The sequence below is a fragment of the Mauremys reevesii genome, linkage group 2, assembly GCF_016161935.1.
Source record: "Mauremys reevesii isolate NIE-2019 linkage group 2, ASM1616193v1, whole genome shotgun sequence".
Classification (NCBI taxonomy): domain Eukaryota; kingdom Metazoa; phylum Chordata; order Testudines; family Geoemydidae; genus Mauremys; species Mauremys reevesii.
In genome coordinates, this window is record NC_052624.1 from 104,352,197 (window position 1) to 104,377,042 (window position 24,846).

Consider the following 24,846-nt stretch of genomic DNA (forward strand, 5'->3'; position numbering starts at 1 on the left):
ATAAGGCTCTGAGGCTCATTAATTACAGCATGTAGAACTATACAGAATCTGGAAAATGAGTAAAAATATTTATTTGGGTCTGATCCACAGCCTACTGAACCCAATTGGAGTCTTTGGATCAAACCTGTGAGGACTGTTATGAATATTTCCCAATCCCCAGGATGTTAGGGCAAACCTAAATCACAAATTGACCATTGAGTGTATGTACTCTGAAACGATGTGAAATATCAAAAAAAGCTAAAAATATCACGTTTGTTCCTCTCATTATCCAGGGAGATAGCAGCCTCAAAACCATGAGTCATTTCAGCATCTGATTTCAAATAGAAGCAGCGCCAGTTGAAAGGAAAAAGTTGACATATCCATAAGCAAACTTGGCACGCACCGTCAAGTGATGAAATGCCTCGGAAGTACTGACACTAAAGGCAACCGGAGCTCTCAGCTGAGAATTACTTTATTCCATACTCTGACATCCTTAGCCTTACCAGTCTATAACCCAGCTGTCTCATACAACTGACAACACTAACTCTGCCAAATGATAGCGTTCCCATTTATGAACACTGTAGGCTCCAAAATATTCTGCCTCTGGTATCAACAGCTGTGTGTCAACCATCATAAGGAATTTTGAGCCTCCAAGCTCAGTACCCAGTGATTTAGTAAATGAAATGCAACACAATTTTTCACTGTTCTTTTTCTTTAACATGCCACATACAGCTCTGCATTGCATTGGTACATGCATGTTGTTAATATAAGCACCCATTCAGGGAGATACTTAAGCATACTTTAAACACATATGTACTATCCTTGAAATCTATTTACAGTGGCCCAGGGGTCTAAGTACCTTCCTGTATCAGGGCCATGATGTGTGCATTTTTCTATTTGACCTTTTCTGTATTGGGCTAAGCTTTAATTCTCCTAGCCTTTGAAGTATATTTTTGGACATTCACACAGGTAGCACCAAAGCAATAATGTGGAGTCACCTTGGTATGCATTTTAGAATTAATAATGCAACTTAGTTTGCAAGTACTTTTCCAGGGTTTCAGCTTCTATGCTCTGAGGTATATTTAACATACCCCTCTTGCTCTAAAGGTGCATACACATTAATGCTCTGAAGATGGAGCTAAAGATTTTTGAAAAGATAGCAGATGTTAGCCACAAATAAACAGACCAGATAAAAAGCTTTTTTTTTTCTTGTAAAGAACTGATAAATAAGCCACGTTTTCCTGACTGCAGCTTATAGAGTTGGACATCTGTAGCTCATTAGTTGTCTACAACTGTCATTCACATCAATTAATTGAAAGAATTAGGCGTCTTCTAAAAGAGGGGCAGAACAAAAATAAATTCACTTTTCTCCATCTTCTTTTAAATGTCTCCCTGGCATTGTTATGTTCTAAGGACAGCTACACAGAATAATTTATTCTTTCAAATCTTTTATCTTTGCCTCTTCTTCCTGTTCTCTGTTTCCTATGTATGAACTAGAATTTTGTTAGTACCTCGGAAATATCGAGCAGTTTCATGCATACCTAGTGGTGATCTCTTTTGCAGTGGGCATGTATTACATAATACGATGGGTAAAAGGACAGTTTCATAATTTGCGGCATAATACCATGGCTCATTATCCTAGTGTTGTAAGAGCAATCCATCACACAGCTGTTCTAGATTTGATCATAAGTGCATAAATCATTTCTCAACTCTTTTCTATGGATCGCCATTAATAAGTGAAATAATATGCTAAAGATTATGAATTTCATGGAATTTATTATAGGCAGAATTCATAGCCATCTCAATATTTAGGACTCCTAACATTTGCATTATGAAGGATTCTTGCAAACTTTTTATGAGAAGAGAAGGGAAACGGTGACTCTCAACAGTTTATAACAGGGCTCGGCAACCTTTGGCACACAGCTAGCCAGAGTAAGCCCCCTGGTGGGCCAGGCCAGTTTGTTTACCTGCCGCATCCACAGGTTCAGTCGATCGCAGCTCCCACTGGCCACGGTTCGCTGCTCCAGTCCAATGGGGGCTGCGAGAAGCAGCGCGAGCTGAGGGATGTGCTGGCCACCGCTTCCCGCCACCCCCATTGGCCTGGAGAGGTGAACCGTGGCCAGTGAGAGCCACGATCGGACGAACCTGTGGATGCGGCAAGTAAACAAACCTTCTCGGCCCGCCAAGGGGCTTACTCTGGCGAGCTGTGTGCCAAAGGTTGCTGAGCCCTGTTATAAACTGTTGAGAGTCACCATTTCCCTTCTCTTGCTCAAGCAGCTCAGGAAAATGTTGGCAGTGTAGCAAACAATAATTGTGCAGGAACAGTCTAAAGAGTTGGGCCCACACCACTTCCAAACCAGCTGACCGCATTGCACAGGGAGGGCCTAGATAGCTGCGGAAGTGAGGGAGAAGGGGAGAGAGAACTAGGCTGGGCAGAATTAAGGATGCACTGGGAAATATAAATCTAACATTTCCCAGCTTTTGAGTGCTTGACCTAAACAACATTCTTCTAATATATTTTGTGTGTGTGATTATTATTCACACTACAGTAGTGCCCAACTGAGATACTAGCTCTTCTGTTCTAGGTGCTGTGTGTTCATGTAGTAAGAGACAATCCCTTCTCTGAAGACCTTAGTCGAAGGGCTTGTCTACATGGCAAGTTATTGTGCAGCAAGCCAGGGTGTGAATTTACAGTGCATAGCTTGCCATGCAGTAACGTCCTCTATGGACCCTGCTACAGTGCATTGAAAGTCCCAAACTGCATATTGTAGCAGGATCCACATAGGCCATTACTGCAAGGCAAGCTGCTACACTATAGATCTACCCCTGGCTTGCTGCGCAGTAAGTTGCTGTCCAGGTAAGATGGACAAAGGAAGTTATAGCTCCATAATACAGATAGAGAACTGAAGCACAAAGGGATCAAGTGATTTGACCAAGAACACAAAGGAAGTCAATAGCAAAGCTGGGAACTGAACCCTCTTATGTCCCAGTCCAATATCTTAGTCACAAGGCCACCAGATAAACAAGAGGAAATGCATATACAATAAAACACTGGGACTCCTGTGATAAGGTCCAATCCTATGAAGTATTGAGTGCCTTCAACTCTCATTAAGGTCATTGGGAGCTGAAATTGTTGCATGCTCATTAGCTCAGCACTTTTAAGGATCAGGCTCAGATTGAAGTGACATGGAAGTACCAGATTGCTCCACTGATTTTTCATTTTGCTTGTAGGCCCAAATCCAGCTCCCACTGAAGTCAGTGGATTTTTTTCTATTAACTTAAATGGGTCCACTGGCATGGGGAGATTTTGTTTATAGACAGGTTCCAATCTTCATTAAGATTAAATCATGCTAAAAAGATTATAGATCATAATGTGTGGGAAAACAATCCAGTCAACAAAAGGAAGCTTAAGAATATAACTATCTTGTTAGTATCTTTTGTACAAACAATTCTACACTGTGAAAGAATACAAGACAATGGACAGAATACATGAGAGAAAAGTGGTGCAAGGATATGGTGAAGAAACTAAAGTAGTCAGAAATAAGGCCATCAACAGAGGGAGCGGGAAATTAAAAGACACAAAGGGGAAAAAGAAATATCTTTTAAGAGTCAATTGTATGCGGCTTCTGAAATCTCCCCTTCCCCCCAACTTCCATTGCTTTTACTCTCCTGCCCCACCCTCCCCGATCCTTTCTCACTCCTGACAGTTAATTAACAGTGTTCCAGCTACAGTCTGCTAGTCTAGTGACAAATTTCAGTAATTTGATGGTTCTGGCTGTGCGGAAATCCACTCCAAAAGCCTTCTCTGAATTCATTCTCTCTGTTGGATTTATTCCATGAATTAGATCTTTAGTTGCACTATGATCTATGCCAGAGTAGGATTTTATTTCTTAATTTTTACATTTGATACAGAAAAACTACAAAAATCCATGAACATAGTGTGAGTTCTTACCTTTTATCTTTAGCTCCTTGCTTGTGCCTTTATCTCCAGCAGGTTATATCAAAGCAGCATGACAAAAGAGGTTGCAAAAGTGGCTCAAGAAATTATGGATCTAACAACAATAAGAGAAAAAAGTAGATTAGATCTCTGCAGCCCTAGGAAGGAGCAGGATGGGAAGGTGAAAAGAGAATGTAGCTTAGTTGTTAAGGTACAGGTGTAGAAGATGAGGATTCTTGGTTTTGTCTGTAAATTCTCTGGGGCAGAGACTAAATTTTATGTGTAGTATACAGTCTTTAGCACAGTGGGGCCCAATCCCTGATTGGGGCCACTAGGCCTGTCATCAGTGGATACCTTTTGTAGTGTAGACAAGGCTAACTTCTCTGTCCCTCAGTTTTCCCATCTTTAAAATGCCAATAATCCTGAGAGACAAGGTGGGTGAGCTAAGTTTGAGCTTAAACAGAGCTCTTCCTTGGGATCTGAAGGTCTCCAGACCTGAAGAGGAGCTTTGTGTAAGCTCAGAAGCTTGACTCTCTCACCAATAGAAATTGGTTCTGTAAAAGATATTTCCTCACCCACCTGTTCTCTCTAATACCCTGGGACCATCATGACAACAACATTACTGCATACAATAATCCTACCTAATTCACAGGGCTGCTGATGTTTTAAAGACAATTAATTTTGTAAAATCTTCAAGATCCTCATAGGAAAGACACTAGTCAAATGCAGAATACTATCATTACTAAAAATTGATAGTTATGCCCAACAGGAAAACAGAAGGGACAATTATTAGGGTCCTTTCTACAACTAGCATTTATGCCTCTGAATATAAAAACATTATTTCAGGCCTCCTCCGTCTCTGATACTTAGTTTTTACTGTAAAGCATATACACATTATACATTCCTGGATATTTCCTTACAGTTAAAGTTAAGCACATGCTTAAGTGCTTAGCTGGGTCAAGTCAGCATGCTCAGAACCTTGAAAGATTGATCTCATAGTTCCCAGATTTTCTGGGTTAGTTTTAGAACCGAGGGGGAAAGAGAGAAAGCATTATTTAGGATCTAATACATGTTTGAAAGCTGGGTACTCAAAACTGCAGGCATTTCTGAAAATTTGGCCCTAGGTGATTTGATTAACATCACAGAGAGAATCAGTGTTAGAGCTGAGATTAGCTTCAAGAGTCCCTTGGTCTCAGTCCTATGTTAGTTCACTAAACCATGGTGCCTCTTGTTATTAAGTTGCTCTTCCATATGGCAGAAATCATTGTTATCATTTGCTGAGCAGTCAACTGACCTTCTCAGCCAGAAACTCTGACCTGTGGCCTTGGATTTGATGTACCCAAAAATCGCAGTCCTGAGAGGCTGTTGGATGACTGGTCATTAGGTGATCAGTAGGTAAAATCTAGGATATGCTTTTGAATCCTACTGATCAGTTTACATTTTCAAGGCAATTTCCACAATGAAAAGGACTAGAAAGTGTTAAAATGAAAGCTGAGCTCAACCTCATAATTTTGGTCCTCCATGGGTCTTGTCACAACTGCCAGAAATTCTATTGGCTCTAGGAGATAAGTAACATTTCCAGTTTTCTTAATCTCTCTGCTTGTTATTAGGAATGGCATTTGAACTATGTTGTGATTATGGATCTTAAAAACAAGACTCCTTCCTGAATTTATAAATTGAGTGATGCATTTCTCCAGTGCAATATGTCCTTCCATCAGTGGCACATGGGAATGCTGCCAAGAACACACTTGCTGCAGGCTGCCTGCTTTCACTTACAGATATTATATTGCAAATGGATTACAGTTCCATCATTTTCTTTGCAAAATAAATGGATGAGTCTAGTGTTTACATTTTGTGTATACAAAATCCATTACAAGTAAACAAGAGCATTCTGAGTTAAAAGTGATGTGAACCAGAAATGTGGTTCTCTCCCTGTAATATTGTTTAAATCACTTTGGCCTTGTTTTTAACAGTACTATACCAAGCAACTGTCAAATATGGGTTGGTGGATTCAGCCATAACTTAATAATGGTTTAACATTGTGAAGACACTTTACAGGCACATACAGCCTGATCCAAAGCCCACTGAAATAAACGGGAACTTTTTGATTGATTTATTGGATTTAGGATTGAGCCCTTATTGGCTGATCAGAGTAGTAAAGGATTCTGAGTACCTAGATGGAGTTTAAACACCTTGGTAATGAGCTTTATTGTAAAAGTGTACAAATAAATGTGAAGAATTCCTGACCTTTAATGGACCAAACACAAATAATACAAGGCTACCCTCAGGTAAAGTAGAAATTTTCATAGATTCTGTGACCAGAAAGGACGATTATAAACATCTAACCTGACCTCCTGCGTAACACAGACCATAGATACTTACCCAGTCATTCCTTTAGCTAGCCCAACAACTAGTGGTTGAACTAAAATATATCTTTTAGAAAGACATCCAGTCTTGATTTAAAGATTCTAAGTGATGAAGTATTTACCACAGTCCTTGGAAATTTATTACAGCGGTTAATTAATCTCACTGTTAAAAATGGTGTCTTATTCCATCTTTTAGGTTTCTTGACTTCACTTTCCAGGCACTGGATCTTGCCATGGTTTTGCCTATCAGACTGGAGAAGCTTATAGTATGACGTCTTGCTGGCTTTAGCCCCACCTAACACAAAGGTCTAACGTGTGGGCTTGCTTCACCCACACTTTAAAGAGGCAGATTACCCACCCTCCTAGCTGTCCTCTGAGCTCCCCTTTCTAGAGAAATGTCCTTCCTGACAGTCACTGCCTGACTCAGTCCCATATCCCAAAGACACATGCTTCATAAAGTGTGCTGGTCTTTCAAATTCATACACCACAGCTGGTCTAGCCCTGCTGTACCTGCAAATCTTTGCACTGAAGGCAGGCAGGCTGGGAGCCAGCAGGAGAGGCTTAGCCCTTTCTGCACCAGCCTTTGCATGCCCCATCACAGGAATAGATTCATTCCAAAAGCCAGATCCAAGCCTGGCTCTTAGGTTCAGGAAGTCAGCATGTCACTTACAAATGGTTTTTCAGGCTGTGCATGGCCTGAGCTTTTGTAGTGCAGAAGCTGAATTGAGTCCATATGGAAATTCACCTTTACTGTGGACTAAGGCCTGTTGCTATTTTTTTAAAAGTAACATTCTTTTTATAATGGCCAGTTTGTTTGTTCCAATTAAATGATGCTGGTGATGTATTGTGATATGAACTCAGAGCAGGTTCTTCATACAATGTACTAAGAAAATAAGATGTCAAATGGAAGTTATTGTATACAGTCATGAACTCTAGTGGTGCCCATTTAGACTATATAACACTGATTGTTCTCTTGCAACCCTTTTCATAGGGATACATCCCCACTACTAGGCTGTCAAGACTGTCTCTATGGGTATGTCTACAATGTAGTTAGACACCCATGGTTGGCTTGTGCCAGCTGACTCAGGCTTGCAGGGCTTGGGCTAAGGGGCTGTGTACTGAGGTGTAGACATTTGGGCTTGAGCTGCAGTCCAAGCTCTGGGACCCTCCAACCTTGCAGCCTGAGCATCTACACCACAATTATACAGCATCTTATCCCAAGCCCTATGAGCCCGAGTCAGCTGGCACAGGCCAGTTGCGGTTTTTTATTTGCATTGTAGACATACCGTGTGAGTCTCAAAGCTAGCTTCCTTTCCCAGAACATTTTCCTTTTTCCTCAAACAATGAATCTTCACAAATTCAACAACACTTGTACCTCAATATTGAGTGGTCTCTTCCTGTGACAACAAAGTTCTTATTTTAAACCAATGTGTAAAGTTGTCAACTGAAGGTCTGATTCTGCTGGCTTAGGGTTTACAGCCTGATCCAAAGACCACTGAATCCACTGTGAATCTTTTCATTGACTTCAATAGGCTTTGGATCAGACTCCAAATTAGTCAGTGACAAGTATAATATAAATAAACTATTCGGAAAATTAATGGATATTAGAGATGTTCTGTATCGTTCTACAAACTCCTATACACAAATATTTATTTAGCTATCAAGAGTGTTAAAATTGATCATTGCAGTTTGCACATGGATGAAAATAAATAACCAAACTTTACATTTTTGTGTAATTAATTATCATTACCCATTCATAATAATGAATGAGAATTAAATAAGGCAATAATTATTATTCCTTCATTTTGGTTTAAACCTTTTAAAATGCTACTATTTTCAATATATGCCCTTGAGTGGAGTAATAATATTGAGGAGGATGGGGACATGTTAGAAAATGAACAACTGTTTAGGAAGAGAGATCACTTCAAACTGCCCAAAGCAGCAGAGCTGCAACTCTGAACCCTAGAGATCAGCTCAGCTTTTCAGAATGCCAGCCAAACCACACAGACAGCAATGCAGCCTAGTAGACATTACAGTAAGCATGGAAAACACTATATCAGAACTATCAGTCACTGACTGTTTAGTAATGTGATTCCAGAGCAACTTCCCAGACATTTTACAAATTAGGGCATGAAGAAATAATTGATTTTTTTTCCCTTCAAAGAAATTGTGGGAATTTTCCATTACCCCTCTCCCCTGTTCATTTTGCATGATTCTCTACCCTTCTCCATAGGAGGATTTGTTCAGGGAAAGGACATATATTGTTTCAGCAGTTTCCATGCTGGACTCAGCAGCACTCAGTGGTGCAGCTATGTGATAACTGGGTCTGAATCTGGCCCCATATTTTTGTATAACATAATGGATTTCCTTTAAGTGAAAAATAAAAGCTAATTTTCTGACTGCTACTTTAGATAAACTTCAGGTCCCAGGCACATGTACATTCCTTACACTCACTAAGTAGTCCCAATAGAAGTTTCAACACAGCCACCACATCTGCAGTGCAATGATACTACTATAGGGAAATTAAAAGTTAAGAAGGAAAAGGTTAAGTTTGGAGGGATTGTAGTAACATGTGAATGTGGTGCTGTCACAATAATCTCATCCTCTTCAGCTTTTTTTACTGGAATAAAAAAAGGAAAGTGAAGCAAGTCAAAATTTGAGTGAGACTGCTTTGCTTCAGGGGAAAACAATAAATAAACAAATACATAGCAAATGGAATAGCACTGTGTGTCATTTAAGAAAAAAAATGATTTTAGTTTGTCATTTGGGGCCGCATGTAAAGAAACGTCTGTATATAAATCTCAAATTCTGGCAGGTTCAAGTGAAAATGGCAGCACATCAGTATCCTTGGAGGGAGCGGGGGGAAGCCACAATGGACATGGAAAGTCAAATTATAGTGCTTGTTTCAACAAATGTTTAACTCTACTATGGCAGAGCTGATATTTTCCATATAGTAGCCCAAAATTATGTTTATGGGGTGAAGAGAATGGACGCTGTGTTACAGAATCTTTTATTCCAGCTATCATTTGTGAAAGTATTGACTCTTTGGAGTTATGTTTGAATGGCCTGGCTGGTCTTGTTATGATAGATTAAACTTCCTAATTCAATACAGGATGAAAGGAAAAACTTTTTGGGTCCATTCCTATTCACCTTACTAATATATTGGTCCAATTGGCTTCAATGTAATTGCTTGCTTGAGTGAAAAAAGCAAGACTTGGCCTTCTATGGAAAGGTTATTTTAGCTGAGGAAGAAAAAGCACTATACATACATAGTAGATATGTGTCTGGAGCAAAACCATGTGATGGAACACTCCCAAACTTTGTGGTATGATTTCTGTATCTTGTGTCTGTTTCAGTTTGTTTCCCCATGGACTATATCTTTAAGTGCTAAATAAACTCATCTCTGCTGCAAAGCCATTCCATGTTCAGATGTAGCCAGTACAGTGGACAGACAGTTCTCACATGAAGACCTGTTCTCTTTTGGTTTGTCTCTCTTCATCTAAAATAAACATCATTCTCATCAAAAGTATATCATTGCCCCATGTGAATGGGAAAAATGTAATATGAGGAATTTCAGATCCAGATCAGATTCAGACTTTACAGCTGAGGCCCATCTCTACACATAGGTATCTCTTAGCCTTCCCCAAATACAGGAAGTCACAGACTCAAGAGTTAACTCACTAAGACCTAAGTAATTAATTTGGTGGTGTACAAGGCTATGAAGATATCACTTAATTTTGGATACTTACATAAATATACTTCTCATTGAAATAAGTGCCATAAAATTGGGCCCTGAACTGGCAAAAGATTTAAACATGTGCTTAAATTCATTGCTGAAGAAGGAGCTCTGTCTGGAATTGCTGCCAATCTATACAATGTCTGAGTAGGAAGTGCACTATTTTATAAGGTGGTCTGACTATGATGTTTGACTTTTTTCCTATTATATATATTGTCACCCTCTTGTCTAAGTATTTTCATACTTTGTAATAATGCAAAGAGATGTCATAGAAGCACAATAGGAAACTAACTGGGAATCAATCAGCATTTGATTAATTAACATTCTTGAAGAACAAACACTTTCCCGCTCAAGTGAAGTTGGTAGGTTCCATTTGATCAGACCTGAAGTTGAATTGTTTTGTTCTGAACATGAATGTTTGCATTCTCATTGTTAATCAACATACTCATGAAAATGATTATGCAATGTACAATAACATAATATTATATATACATAAATACATTTTGGGCCTGATCCTGTGCCCATTGAAGTCATTGGAAAAAGGGATCAGGAACCTCAAATGTGTGAATGGCCAGAAATTAGGAAAACTGTATAAACACAGAATTGAGGTGCACACATTGTGTTGGTGGTAGAAGCATGTTATAAGGGAATTTTGGCTGTGGTATGTGCCATCTTTTGGAAGATCTGAAGAAACCTAATGAGTACAACTGTAAGTCCCTCAAAGATGTCACGGAATTTCTTGGAAAAATAGGAATATCAGCCCAGCTATTTTGGCCAAATCCCAACTGCAGTACTTGCATCGTTCCAATTTAGGGCCCCAATCCTGCAAATATTTATGCACATGCTCAAATTTACAAACAAGATTGAGGCTTAAATTCCTTTGTCTCTTCAACTCCCTAAAGTATTTTTTCCTTGCTGACTGTTCTAAAATATGTTGGGCAGCATTACTGTACCATCATAACAATTGCCACATCATTCCTCAGAATATGGATGCATTTTGGAGGTGGTTGAAACAGTCCCAATGTTCTCTGGGCCTCACCTACCCCTACATTACACAAGTTTTATGTTGGTATAACTCAATTGAAATAAATAAAAATCCATTGGATTTCAATAGACAAAGTTGCTGTAATGCAGCGGTGAATCTGCCCCCCAAACTCTGTATAGTATTTCATTCCTGTATACAAAATACATAAATAAAAAAATTTAAAAAAATAAAGAATTTAAAAACAAAATAGTGATTTTGAGTTGTTCTGTCAGACCATCTTGAGAATTAGCTTGTATTAAAAACCTTAGAAACACAAGTAGAAATGAGGTATTATTTTATTTATCTTTTTATTTCATAACCTACAACAAACATTGCATAATGAACATAAGCAAGATGTCCAGTTGATAAATATACAGAAAGAGAGCTAGTTACAATGAATTTACTCATTAAGGACCTGTTCAAAAGTCCATTCAAGTCAATGGAAATCTTTCCATTTACTGCATTCGCTTTGCCTCAGGCTCTGAACATCCAAGCCCACAGAAGACTATGTAAGGATAAGAATAAAGATGGTCCTTGTCCTAGTGGTGTTGTTTGTTCAGTGTCAGAAGAAGGCGACACATGCTCAGCACATGCTGATTCTCTATCGTTACATTATAAATACAGTTTTGCTAGTGAATTCTATTTGCCTCCCACAGGAACAAAAATTAATTGTTCCATTCTTCTAAGCTCAGCTTTGATTTTATTTACTAGTGGATCTGTAGTTAATTTGATTTCTTTTAACATAATTTAATCTTGTTCCAGGACCCATTTTCAATTCCAATCTTCAAATTAGCATCTGCTATATGGATTAGTGTCCTAATAGATAAAGCACAGGATGGGGTACTAGTTGGTGTCTGTTAAAGACCACCAAAGCACACTAGGGAACAGGACAACTGCCTCATTATGCACCCATCTATAATGTGTCGGTAAAAAACCTGTTTGTGATCATGGGGTACTTCAATCTGAGAGACGTGCTGAAGGTCTCATGCTGTCAGTACTAAAACATCCTTGGAATTTCTAAACATTATAGATGATGATTTCCTAACTCAAAAACTGTTGCAGCCAACACACGGGAGTTCTATATGAGACCTTGTCTTTTCAGATAAAGAGGAACTGGTCACAGAACTAAAAGTTTGAGAACTGGGAGGCATGAAGCCCAGAGGCCCATGTCGTCATTGGGCAGGAGCCCCACCACCCCGCCACAGGGCATAGGCCTCGAACCCCATTTCCAGTCTGGTATGTGGAGAATTGGGGTGGGGTGGGGGCTCTGTGAGATGCACTTTAACTGTAAAAGAACCGCATGCAGCTGGGGAGCCATGGTTTGGCCACCCCTGTGATATAGCCTCATCATATGATAACACTCTCTCCATTCCACTAGTATCTCTGGGGAATGTTTAACAGAAGTTACTGAAGTTAGATATTTTAAATCAGTAGGTCCAGATAACTTAACAGATCCAGATAATTTGAATCCAAGAATTTTAAAGAGCTGTCTGAGGAGTTCACTGGACCATCAATGTTGATTTTCAATAAGTCTTGGAGCACTGAAGAAGTTCCAGGGCACTGGAAGAAAGCCAATTTGTAAAAAGGGTAAATACCATAACCTAGGTAACCATAGGCCTGTGAGCCTGACATTGATCTCTGGCAAGATAATGGAGCAGCTGATATGAGACTCGATTAATAAAGAACTAAAGGAGGTTAATGTAAATCAGCATGGGTTTATGGAAAATAGATTCTGTCAAACTAGCTTGATATCTTTTTTGATGAGATTACCAGTTTGGTTGATAAAGGTAATCGTGTTGCCATATTTAGACTTCTGTAAGGCATCTGACTTGGTACTGAATGATATTTTGTTTAAAAAAAACTAGAACCATGTAAGATTTATGTGGCACATATTTAATGGATTAAAAACTGGCTAACTGATAAGTCTCAAAATGTAACTCTAAATGGGGTATCATCGAGTGAGTCCTTTTCCAGTGTGGTCCCACACAGATTGGGTTCTTGGCCCTCCACTATTTAACATCTTTATTACTGCTCTGGAGGATAAAATAAAATCATCAGTGATAAAGACTGCAGATGACAAAAACTGGGGACATGGTAAATAATAAAGAAGAAGGTCACTGATTACCAAGTGATCCAGATCACTAGGAAACTGGGCACAAGCAAACATTTCAATACGGTTAAATGTAAATATATACATTTGGGAACAACAAATGCAGGATGGGGTCCTCTATCCTGAGCACCAGTGACTCTGAAAAAGATTCAGGGGTCACGGTGCATAAGCAGCTTAACATGAGTTCCCAATGCAACACTGTGGACAAAAGAGCTAATGTGATCCTGGGATGTTTAAACTCAGCTAGGAGTAGAGAGGTTATTTTACCTCTATATGTGGCATTGGTGCAACCGCTGCTGCAATACCATGTCAAGTTCTGGTGTCTGCAGTTCAAGAAGGAGGTTGATAAATTGGAGAGGGTTCAGAAAAGAGCCACGAGAATGATTAAAGGATTAGAAAACATGCCTTACAGGGATAGACTCAAGGAACTCAATCTATGTAGCTGAGCAAAGAAAAGGGTAAGGAGGGACTTGATTATGGTCCCCTACATGGGGAACAAATCTTTGACAATGGGCCCTTCAATCAACCAGGAAATCCACAATGCAATGGCTGGAAGTTGAAGCTAGACAGATTCAGACTGGAAATAAAGCATAATTTTTTAACGGTGAGAGTAATTAACCACTGGAACAATTTATAAAGGCTTCTGGTAGATTCTCCATCACTGAACATTTTAAAATCAGGATTGGATGCTTTTATAAAATCTATGCTCTAGGAATTATTTTGGGGAAGTTTTATGGTCTGTGCTATACAGGAGGTCAGACTAGATGATCACAGTGGTCCCTTCTGGCTTTAGAATTTCTATATTGGGAGAATTTCAGATTTGTTACCTTTATTTTACAAAATGGATAATGCTCCAGATTTAGCAATTAGTTTCAGGTGTTTTTCAATGGTTTCTCCCATATTAGGGAACATAAGATGCTGCCAGCATACATTGGAACCGGATTCTCCTGGGTCCTTTACCTTGTTTAATTACTTACACCTGTGCAAAGTGGCTATAAAATGCCACCAAATAACCACTGAAAAAGTCACAGTGCAATACATCACTTTAATTCTACACTCTTCATTCATTATTTCAGTATAACATCTTGGGCCAGGCTGTAGTATGCTTACTCCCATTTGGCAATGCCTTACTCAGTAAAAACCACACAAGGGGACTTCTTACGGAGTTAAGTGCTACTCTCTGTGAACAAAAGAGTGGGAATCTGGCCCATTATGACTATTCATATGAAACTGTGAATCATGTGTAAGTTTCAATAATATTCTTGCCCATTTGGGCCCAAGTGATTAATCCCTATTTAGGGCATTGCAGTGTTATTTATGTTAGAAATTGATTATATGAGTCAGGTATATTCCTTGGTGTAATCATGCTTATTTACGAAAAGTACACAGTACTGTTTTCCCAAAAAAAATAGAAACGAACAGGAGGACTTTCACTTGCTCAGAGATCTCCAAGCCTGTAATTCCAGTGAGTTCTGTGCCCAAGAAGCTTTGTTTCTCTGCTTCTTCCCAGGAACACCCTCACAACTGCATGCCCATGTTTTCATCTCTAAGACTCACAGGCTGCAAAAATCAATATCCTAGTCCCTGTGTTTACAGTCAGGGAAACCCCTTGGTCCACATGCCCTACCTTTGACCTGCTTAATTGCTTTTTCCACTGAGTCTGAAAGAGTACTTGGCACACCCATTGACTTCAACATAACATACTATATATGGCTTTGTTTAATAGTGTGCGTTGTATTCTTGATCTGATCTCTCTTGAAAGTCATAATGTAAGTATGTGGAATTTTGGTTTTTTTCATGCTCAACATTATTCACTTTATCAATCAACTGTGCATTTTCCTTCTGAGTGTCTGAAGATGCCAAGATTGTAATTTTAAAATGACAATTGTCAAATTATTAGATAATGCAGCATTAGAGAATTGAAGGTAGAGTGTTGCTAGGTAGATTTCAGTTCTTTGATGTGTGCACTGTCAGTTTCAAAAGTGTGCAAGAGTATTAGTGAAGTAGCATGGCTGGATGTTTCAAAGTCAGTGGAGTGTTTTGGTGTGCAATCACCATTAGAGAAGATGTCTCAGAGTATGATGTTGCAGAGAACTACATCTGTAGCATCACCTGCAGGTCATCTTTCTCTGTGAGCAATTCAGTCCTCTGGCTGAGGGCAAGAAAAGCTCAAACTTGTAATCAGTTTCTCTAAACAGATCTACCTTTCTCTGGGCTCCATTTTCAATTTCCTTCTTAAGTTACACTGGAGTCCTCTTCCCTCCTTTGGCACTGAGCACCGGATCCTCTTAATGAATCTCTCTGAAGTCTCTGCTTGCTTGCAGACTCCGGCCCAGGCCCCTTCAGACAAATCCCTTACGGTGATTCCTCCCCTCAGACTGACCCATCTTATGTTTCATGGGGCTCAGGTGTCCATTAAGTTATCACCTGATGCTTCCCAGTCCCACTCCTTTGGACGAGAAACAACTAATTGGGTATATCTGTTGAACCTGTGCCATAATTAATTGACCATTAGCCTGTTGATAGTGGCTGGCATTTTTCAAAAGCATTCAGCATTGGCCTAGTTCTGTTCCTTTTGTAATCAGTGGTAATAGGAGCAGTTTTATGCAATTGTGGAACACTTGTGAAAATCCCACCCACCATGGGGAGCATGAAGGGTGTCACCACTTGTGTTTGACTTGCTTTTTAATGTTTGTGTTGTGAGGAAATGCACATGAGCAAACTTTGACCTAAATTAATGCAGTTTTCAGTGTGGCAATATCTTCAGTGTGGCAATATGCAAATGTGGAGGCTGATGGCTGTGCCTGGTGAGAGGGGCTAGATCAGGGATGCCGAGAGTGGGTTCGGGCCCTGGTGAAAATTTTTTTCGGGCTCCCCAGCAAGGGAGGACCTGCTAAACAGGGCCAACAAAGCCGGGGAAGCTGGGCCCCAGGCCCCCTTCTGGACCACTGGGCCCCAGTAATTTGTACCGGCTCTCCCTCACTCCCCTCGTCAGCTCTGGGAAGTAGACAAGACAGGTGAGAAGTAGACAGAAGGCCTGACACTAAGAAAATGGCCAAACCAAAATTTTCAAAAGAAACTAATGTTGTAGGTGTCTCAATTTTGGGGTGTTACACTTAAGATGCCTTACAGGGGCCTAATTTTTAGAAGATCAGTGTGCAACACTCTGCACATTCAGGCCTTTTTAATGTGTCTTAAGATAGCAATTTTCTGGGACTCAAATATGAGAACATCAAAAAAGTAATAGTAGTGCTATTTACCGTCATCTTTCACAGAACATACCAGTATCCAAATGTGGATTCCTCATTTTTTCTGACAAAACCTGTAATGGGAAGAGGAAATTGTACAAGAGCAACTCATCCTTGTTATAATTTTAAAATGCCATAGATCAGAAGGTATTTAATTTAAATTGTCAGAGCTCATCAGAAAAAAACCCAACTCTGCGAACTCTTTTAAGATTTCTTGTAAAAAATAAATGTCACACACACACTGAATTATTACAAACATAAGCCTAAATGTTTTTTGCCAAAAATGACACAACAAAGAATGCCTGGATGATGATTCTTTTCTCAAATGCAAGAGAGAGGCTGGAATATATAACCCTTCACCTGAAATGTGGGTTATGCTCTAGTCTATTTGCATCTCCTTTAAACCTGACAAATAATGATGCTGGCTCACATATGGATCTTGCTTGCTCTCATGGTCCATCCGCCCTGTATTTGCCAGCCTTCAGGGCACAGTGCAAGGTGGATCTTTCTAATAAAGCATCTGATTTCTTTTTTACCTTTATTTATTGCTCATGAGAGATGCTGGATTGGAGACTAAAGTCCTCTGTTAATCCACAGGAACATAGGAATTACCATACCATATTAGACCTATGACCCATCTAATCCAGTATCCTGTCATTCAGCAGTGGCCAGCATCAGATGCTTCTAAGGTGTAAGAAATCCCACAGTAGGGAGATGTGACATAATCTACACTTCATGACAGTCTCATCCTAATTCCTAGAAGTTATTAGAGATTTGTTTAAAATCTGAAACATGAGGCTTTATGTCCCTTCTAATACGTTTTTTAAGTAATAGCTATTACTACTAGGGATATTCTTGATGTTCATGCAACCAACCATTCCCTCTTTGAATCTGGTGGAGTTATTGGCTTCAACAACACCCTGTGGCAATGAGTTTCACAATCTAGTCATGCTTTGAGTGGAAACAGTATTTCTTTGTATCCATTTTGAATTTCCACCTTTTGAGTTCTTATGCTGTGAGACTGGGAGAACAGAAACTCCTGATCTAGCTCTGGTATATAATTCATTATTTTACATATTTTAACATGTCTACTCTTATTCAGCTCCTTGACGAACAATCTCATTTTTTTTTCAAACTCTCTTAATTATGAGAGTTTTTTCCACGCCCTTAATCATTGTCATAGCTCTTCTCTGAACCCCTCCAGTTCTGTAATATCTTTTTAGATGGGGTGACCAGTACTACAGACAGTATTCCAGATAAGGCTGCCCCATTGATTTATCTAATGTTATTATGATTTCTTTTGCATATTATTTTTAATCCCATTCCTTATGCAACTTAACATTTGGTTTGCTTTTTTGACCTGCAGCTGCACACTGAGAAGAGGTTTTCACAGCATGGCTTACAATGACATTTAGGTCCCTTTCTTAAGTTGAAATAGTTTATTTAAAATACTGTATGGTTTAGTTACAATTTTTTCTTTGCATTTAACAACATTGTACTTAATCTGCCATTGTTTTGCCCAACCACCTGCCTCTGAAGTTCCTCACAGGTTTTTCTGGACATGACTAACCTAAATACCTTTGTTTCAGGTGCAGATTTTGCTATGTCGCTGCTCAATCCAGTGTCCAAATAGCTAATAACTATATTAAACAACATGGCACCTAATGCAGAACTTTAAGGCACCCTGCTGTTGGCCTTTTGCCATAATGAAAACTGTCCATTTATTCCTACTCTTTGTTGTCTGTCTCCTAGCCAGTTTTTGATCCATGACAATATTTTGTCTCTCACCCCATGACTAAGCGTAATAGAGGAAGCAATAGTACAAACTGCCTCAGATTGTTGTGCCTGTATGCTACAACAATGCAGAAGGATGTGTTAGAGAAATGATTTTATACCATTATAACTATGAATTCAGAAATGATTTGGAACACTGAATATTCCTTTGTTTTTGTGTTCTTTGTATATTTGATAGAAGAGGTATTTATTGTGTAAGGATAGAGTTGTCCCTTTAAGAATGGGGCAGGGCAGTGGATTGAACTATGCTGTGAGTTTGAGGGAGACCAGCCTACAGCTTCAGAGCACAAAGTTTTTGGAGATAAGTCAGATGGGTCACAAGGATGCAGATGAGTGGGAACAAGCAGCACTGACAGAACTGACTTTGAACCAATTCAGGGTGGTATTTCAGTGGAAACGTTGCCTTCTTGGATACGAAGATGATTTTCCGGTGCGGATGCATTGCACACACCAAGAAAACCATCAAAGTCTCTTTAGAGTCTCTAGCTGACTTAGTTAAGTTTTGGTTGAACTCTGGGGCATTGTTTTCAAAACAACGTGTTTGAAGGATTTGCCTTAGTTTGGACAATGTTACCCTAGGCCATGGAGCCAAGGAGGCCACCTGAGCCAGAGCCTGACCACTTTCCAGCAGTGCTCACAGAGTGATCCAGAGCATCGCTTGGGCACTTGAAATGCAGGAAGGGGGACGCTCTGGCACTTCAGAATTTCCCTCTCCCCTGTGTCCCTCTCCAATTGGCTGCCACGATGCTCTTCCCCAAAGGTTCTATTGCTCAGTTACCCTAGGAGACACTGCGGATGGGAAGGGTTTGAGAGGCATACATGGGTAGCTAGAGCTCGAGGGGCTCAGCTTGGTTTTGAGTCTCCTGGCTGCCCAGCAGCAGGATGGGCAGGGGGAGTCCCCAGAGCCCCATTACAATGGTACATAGAATCATAGAATATTAGGTTTGGAGGGGACTTCAGGAGGTCATTTCGTCCAACCCCCTGCTCAAAGCAGGACCAATCCTCAACTAAATCATCCCAGCCAGGGCTTTGTCAAGCCTGATCTTAAAAACGTCTAAGGATGGAGATTCCACCACCTCCCTAGGTAACCCATTCCAGTGCTTCACCACCTCCTAGTCAAATAGTGTTTCCTAATGTCCAGCCTAGACCTCCCCCACTGCAACTTGAGACCATTACTCCTTGTTCTGTCATCTGCCACCACTGAGAACAGTCTAGTTCCATCCTCTTTGGAACCCCCTTTCAGGTAGTTGAAAGCAGCTATCAAATCCCCCCTCATTCTTCTCTTCTGCAGACTAAACAATCCCAGTTCCCTCAGCCTCTCCTCATAAGTTATGTGCCCCAGCCCCCTAACCATTTTCGTTGCTCTCTGCTGGACTCTCTCCAATTTGTCCACATCCCTTCTGTAGTGGGGAGACCAAAACTACATACTCCAGATGTGGCCTACTCCAGATGTGGAGACATACTCCAGATGTGGCCTCATCAATGCCAAATGGAGGGGAATAATCACTTCCCCCGATTTGCTGGCAATACTCCTACTAATACAACCCAATATGCCGTTGACCTTCTTAGCAACAGGGACACACTGCTTACTCATATTCAGCTTCTCATCTACTGTAATCCCCAGGCCCTTTTCTGCAGAACTGCTGCTTAGCCAGTCGGTCACCAGCCTGTAGCAGTGCATGGGATTCTTCCGTCCTAAGTGCAGGACTCTGCACTTGTCCTTGTTGAACCTCATCAGGCTTCTTTTGGCCCACTCTTCCAATTTGTCTGGGTCACTCTGTACCCTGTCCCTAACCTCCAGCATAACTACCACTCCCCCCATCTTAGTGTTATCTGCGAACTTGCTGAGGGTGCAATCCATCCCATCATCCAGATCATTAATAAAGATTTTGAACAAAACCGGCCCCAGGACTGACCCCGCTTGATACCAGCTAGACATCGAGCCATTGATCACTACCCCTTGAGTCTGACAATCTAGCCAGCTTTCTATCCACCTTATAGTCCATTCATCCAATCCTTACTTCTTTAATTTGCTGGCAAGAATACTGTGGGAGACCGTATCATAAGCTTTAATAAAGTCAAGATATCACATCCACCACTTTCCCCATATCCACAGGGCCAGTTATCTCATCATAGAAGGCAACCAGGTTGGTCAGCCATGACTTTCCCGTGGTGAATCTGTGTTAACTGTTCCTGATCACCTTCCTCTCCTCCAAGTGCTTCAAATGGATTTCTTGAGGACCTGCTCCATGATTTTGCCAGAGACTGAAGTGAGGCTGACCAGTCTGTAGTTCCCTGGGTTCTCTTTCTTCTGTTTTTAAAATATGGGCACTATATTTACCTTTTTCCAATCATCCGGGACCCCTCCTGATCACCACGAATTTTCAGAGATAATGGTCAATGGCTCTGCCATCACATCAGCCAACTCCCTCAGCACCCTTGGATGCATTAGATCTGGACCCAGGGACTTGTGCATGTCCAGCTTTTCTAAACAGTCTTTAACCTGTTTTTTTCATCACTGAGGGCTGCTCTTCTCCTCCCCATACTGTGTTGCCCAGTGAGGTAGTCTGGGAGCTGACCTTGTCTGTGAAGACCGAGGCAAAAGAAGCATTGAGTACTTCAGCTTTTTCCACATCATGTGTCACTATTTTGCCTTCCCCATTCAGTAAGGGTCCCACACTTTCCCTGATCACCTTCTTGTTGCTAACATACCTGTAGAAACTCTTCTTGTTACCCTTCACATCCCTTGCTAGTTGCAACTCCAATTGTGCGTTGGCTTTCCTGATTACACCCTGCATGCTTGACCAATATTTTTATACTCCTACCTAGTCATCTGTCCAAATTTCCACTTCTGGTAAGCTTCATTTTGAGTTTAAGCTGAATTCTGCTTAGAGAATTAAAGTGTTGTTGTTTGTTTAAGTCATTGAAACAGTGTGGCCTGGAAGACTGAGCACCAGACTAGGAGCCAGGAACTCTCCTGTCCTTATCCTGGCTCTTGCACTGAATCTTTTGATAAAGTCACGAAAATCACGAGACTTTGGTACACTCTGGATCTCAGTTTCTGCATCTGTAAAATGGGGATGATGATATGAGTGGTTTTGGGTGGATTATTAGTACAGTGCTTTGAAGAGGGAAAATGTGATGCTCCCAGCTGCAATTGTAGTTGACTAAAATTTCAAGGGGAAAATGCCTTCATGAAAATGTGGGATTTCGTATTCAAGTTTTTTTCTGTCTGCTTCTATTTGTTATTACATATTTCATTGTACTAGTGTGCATGTTTTTCTGCATTAAACCATACTTAGCAATAAGTGCTGCATGTGGGAGAGAAGCACATGGTAATCTGAATGCAGCCAGCCAAGACCTCCCAAATCTAAGACCAGCTCAGTCAAGGACTCACTCTATGGGCAAATCACATATACCTTTGTGCCCCAGCTTGTATGTGTGTAAACTTAGGATACTAATATTTACCTCTTGTACTTCATAGCATGTTTCAAAGATGAAATGGTGTTTACAAAAAGCTTTAAAGATGTACAGTGCTGCCTTTAAGTGCTAGATATTATAGTTAGATTTCAACTCAGATATTTCTATCTGTCATCTACTGGAAATGCGTGTAAAGAATCGAAAACATACAATTGATTGGTTGCATCTAAGCGGTGGAGAAACAGAAATGCGGAAACTGTGTCCATCCTGCAGCACTAGTAAAAATTTTCTTGCTTTGCTTCGGATCGCTCTCTTTTCATCTTGGTAGGATCATCTCTGCTTTATTAAATCATGATTTCATCCTCCTTTTCAAATTCCTCAGCTATGAATGAGGAAGCGGGTGTATTTAAACTAAATTGAATGTCTTTTCAGAGGCTGGAACAAAATTGGGGAATACATAGCCACTGGGTAATTCTCATTACCTGCCATCTACAGCTGACATTTATTAGAATCCTCATGCCACTTGTGCAGAATTCTACCGTGGCTTGTCTGTGTGTGCTTAGGGCCAGCTTTCAATCACTCCAATAGGCTTTTATCCCTGAAGTGAATCAATACAGAGAGAATTATTTTGCAAAGGCCCGAGTCTATTTGTGTTTAGAATGTTATTTCAGCTTCTCTCCCACAGAACAAATATCACCAGCAGCAAAACCATATCTTTTCATATCTACACAGAGAAAAGGACAGTTTAGCACTCTCAGTAAATATCTAAAGATTTTGCTGGTTAAACTATTTGAAGATTTTATATATATATATATTTTCTCTAAGAAAATACAAAGCAAAAAATAATGGATCAGAGCTCCTCAAACTTACACAAGCGTCAGCCTTTTCTGGATTTCCCATACTCTGACTCCATGGATTAATACAAGATACTTAAAGATAATATAAGAAACACTTTGTGTTTAAAGTGTAGTTATGTTGCTTAAAAACCTGCATTATCTCTATACAAATTCTGGATGAAGTTTATAGACACCAGGCAATGCAGGACACTACCTACTGCCTACCACGCTATCAGAGAACTATGTACAGTATATCTATCTGCTAAAGATGAATGAATAGGATAAAAGATTTGACATGAATGTTAGTTCAAGTTCTAAAACAAATTTTGATTCAACCATGGTTGCAAGTCTTTTCTGCTCACTTTTTGTGAATATTCATATGCTTGACCTTTATTAGTGAAAATACTTTGGGATAGTGAATTTTAAGACTAGATGAATGTCTAAATAGTAAAAGCAAATTTTAATTCTAAAAGCCACATCCTCATCTTAATAAAGATACAATGATTTACATCAACTGAAGTCTGGCTCTACTATAATAGCTTTTTTTAAAAACCTTAGTATATTGATTTATCATTTCCAGTTCAAAATTTGTTCTGCATCAGTTAGTTATTATATAAGTAATCAGTTCATTGAACAAAAATACTATGTAAACACAAATGATCAATACAGCATGAATTTCAGATGTACACATCAAAATTTACCTTGTTTAATTATATAAATCACATGGTATTGTTACTTGCTTGGATGACAGATGAAATTTGCCATCACAGCATTCATCTTGATTTGTATATTTGACTTAATAGAGATACTCATCTTTGTAAAGATAAGAATGTGACTGCAGGATTAGGACCTATATGAAAGACAAGTGAGGCTACCAAGAAGGGAAGAGTGAGGAAGGAAATTAATTATAGATACATAATTATCTTGTTACTTGGTTTAGACAGACATCTGTCTTAATGGTTCCCACTGATCATCAATGGGAGTCTGAGTAAGGACTACAGGGTTTAGCTCTGCTTAATAGTTTTGGATACATTTATCCCCCAGCCACACCAGTGTAAATCCAGACTCTCTGATTTGCCTTGTTAAACTGTCTTAATTCCGAGTTACATCAGTGCAAATCCAGAGTAACCGAGACATGAATTTGGCCACGGTTTTAAAGTCTACAGGGACAAATCCTGATGTGCTTACTTCCACTGATCGGGAGTTTACCTGAGTAAAAACTGAGACAGAATGAAAATGATGTAAAAAGGGAAAAGGACCTCAGGGTTTGGCCCATATATATCTCAGTGTTTATAAAGCTCTTTTTAGTAGTTTCCATTGTGTGTAGCTCAGTGAAGATATTGTTCATTAATAATACACATTGCCATTCTGTGACAATTTGCCTTTGTTTGGACAATGTTACCCATAGGCCATGGAGCAAAGGAAGCCACCCAGGCCAATTTTTCAGCAGGGGGTTAGTGCTGACAGAGTGACCTGGAGCATCAATTGGACACCTTCTGTTTGAGGATCTCAGAGTGCTTTAAATATTAAATCTCAACATCCTCTTTGTGGTAAGGAAGTTTATTTTTATTATCATAATGGTATCACGGATGGGAGAGGAAAAGCACAGCAAGGTCAATAACTTGCCCAGGGTCATATGGCAAGGGTGACAAAGCTGGGAATACAGCCCAAATTTTCAGGTTCTTGGTCCTGCACTTTTAACAAATTATAATCCTTTCTATACAAACACTTCCTCTGTTTTAGTTTTTGATACACAGTCCAACGTTTCAATTTTTTTCACCCTATTTAATTTTGGTACACTGAATATTCCAATAGTGATGCATGTGGGATTTCCATGCATTGAAATAAAGATATATTTCCTATTGTGCATTAGAGAGACAAGGCGGTGAGGTAGTATCTTTTATTAGACCAGCTTTTCTGTGTAAACTTGGAAGCTTGTCTCTCACCAGCAGAAGTTGGTCCAATAAAAGATATCATCTCACCCACCTTGTCTCTCTAATATCCTGGGACCAGCAGGGCTACAACACTGCATCCTACTGTATATAACATTTACAGCACTATAGGTTTTCATTTGGACAGCATATTCTTAACAAAAAAAAAGGAGGAAATAAGAGAAACTGTGTAAAACTGCATGAGACTACTGCCACTGTAGTGGCTTTTAAATCTTCTATGTAAGGAATAGCAATAGCAGGATCTTTGAAGGAGGAATTGCTAGTAAGCCTGTGCTGATGCCTTATTCCATTGGGTCTCCTAGTTTTACAAGAAAAGTATTTGGAAACTAACTTTACCTTTGTTACTGGATGAAGAATACAAATATATTAATGTGGCTTCCAAACTACTGTTTCTAATTGTACATGCTAATTCTTGCAACTATTATTTTATTATGTACTTATTTT

General features: G+C 39.8%; 1 long non-coding RNA gene across 1 annotated transcript in view; it reads left to right on the forward strand.

The window, feature by feature from the left end:
- LOC120397073 overlaps positions 1–24,846 on the forward strand; it is a 41,637-nt gene that overhangs the window by 15,242 nt on the left and 1,549 nt on the right. Inside the window, exon 3 of the long non-coding RNA XR_005593657.1 lies at positions 23,859–24,000. This is a non-coding gene — a long non-coding RNA (uncharacterized LOC120397073). The remainder of the gene's footprint in view (positions 1–23,858; positions 24,001–24,846) is intronic.